This window comes from Mus caroli, chromosome 17 (assembly GCF_900094665.2).
Source record: "Mus caroli chromosome 17, CAROLI_EIJ_v1.1, whole genome shotgun sequence".
Lineage (NCBI taxonomy): Eukaryota > Metazoa > Chordata > Mammalia > Rodentia > Muridae > Mus > Mus caroli.
The window spans coordinates 89,915,071-89,917,085 of record NC_034586.1 but is presented as its reverse complement, the minus strand read 5'-3'; positions in this window follow the sequence as shown (position 1 = coordinate 89,917,085).

The following is a 2,015-nucleotide window of genomic DNA, read 5'->3' as shown; positions in this document are numbered from 1 at the left end:
TTGGGTTTAGTAGATAAACTTAGAAAAATACTTAAATGATTTTGTACCATCTAGGTCAGAAATTTACTAATTTGGCAACATTTTAATTGCATTTGTTTTAACTGTATAAAAGAAGATTCCTACACTTTTGGGATTCATTCAGATGCCAATAAATTTCTCCAAAATATTTTCTTTGAACATATATGGGTATGAACAATATGAAATAAATATATGTATACATTCATACAATTAAGGCTCCATAAGAAAATTAACATATGGTGGAACATATTTTGGGCATATGCCCGGGAGTGGTATAGCTACGTCTTTAGGTAGAACTATTGGCAATTTTCTGAGAAACTGCCAGATTGATTTCCACAATGGTTGTACAAGTTTGCATTTCCACCAGCAATGGAGAAGTGTTCCCCTTGCTCCACATCCTCACCAGCATGTGCTGTTGCTTGAGTTTTTGTTCTTAGCCATTTTGATGGATGTAAGATGGAATCTCAGAGTTGTTTTGATTTGTATTTCCCTGATGACTAAGAACATTGAACGTTTCTTTAAGTACTTCTCAGCCATTAGAGGTTCTTCTGTTGAGAATTCTCTGTTTAGCTCTGTACCTCATTTTAAAATTGGGTTATTTGGGTTGTTGAAGTCTAACTCTTTGAGTACTTTATATACTTTGGATATTAGACCTCTGCTAGACATAAGGTTAGTAAAGAACTCTTTCTATTCTGTAGATTGCTGTTTTGTTCTATTGATTGTATCTTTTGCCTTACAGAAGCGTTTCAGTTTCATGACATCCAATTTATTAATTGTTGATCTCAGTTCCTGAGCTATTGGTGTTCTTTTGTCTCCTGTACCAATGTGCTCAAGGCAGTTCCCATTTTTTTGTTCTATTAGATTTAGTGTGTCTAGTTTTCTGTTGAGATACCTGACCTACTTGGACTTGAGTTTGTACAGGGTGATAAATATGGATATATTTGCATTCTTCTACATGCAGACATCTCATTAGACCAGCACCATTTACCGAAGATGCTTTCTTTCTTTCCATTGTATGGTTTTGGGTTCTTTGTCAAAAATCAAGTGTTCACAGGTGTATGGGTTTATTTTTGGGTCTTCAATTCTATTCCATTGCTCAACCTGTCTGTTTTTATGTCAGTAACAAGTGGTTTATTATTATTATTATTATTATTGCTCTGTAGTACAACTTGAAGACAGGGACCACATACCTTAACAAGGACACTTGCTCAAGTATGTTCATAGGAGTTTTATTTTTAATAGCCAGAAATTGGAAACAACCTAAGTGTCCCTCAACTGAAGAATAGATAAAGAAAATGTAGTACATTTACACAATGATTTGCTACTCAGCTATTAAAAACAATGACATAATGCAATTTGCAGGCACATGGATGGAGCTAGAAAGTATCATCCTGAGTGAGGCAACCCAGACCCAGAAAGACACACATGGTATGTACTCACTTATAAGTGGATACTATCCAAAAAGTACAGGATAATCATGCTACAGTCCACAGACCTAAAGAAGCTAAGTAAAAGGGTGGGCCCAAGAGAGGGTGCTTGAATCTCATTCAGAGTAGGACATAAGAGAGACACCAGAGGTAGATAGAGGGAAGGAACTGAATTGGAGACAGAATAGGAAGGGGAATGGGGATAGGGATCAGGTGTGGGAAGAGGGGGTTGGGAGAAGGCTTAGATAGAACAGAAATTAGTGGGAAGCATTTCTTGGAAGAGCCGGATACTTGGGATGGGGGAGTTTCCTGGGAGTCTATAGGGGTGACCCTAGCTGAGACTCCTGGTAGCTAGGGATATGGAGACTGAAGTGGCCACCTCCTGCAGCCAAGCAGGACTTTCAGTGGATGGAGCTGGATACCAACCTACTCATAAAATATTTGATCCAAACTTCATCCTGCCTATAAGATATTGTGATGGTTTGTATATCCTTGGACCAGGGAGTGGCACCATCTGAAGGTGTGGCCTTGTTGGAATAGGTGTGACCTGGTTGGAATGGGTGTGTCACT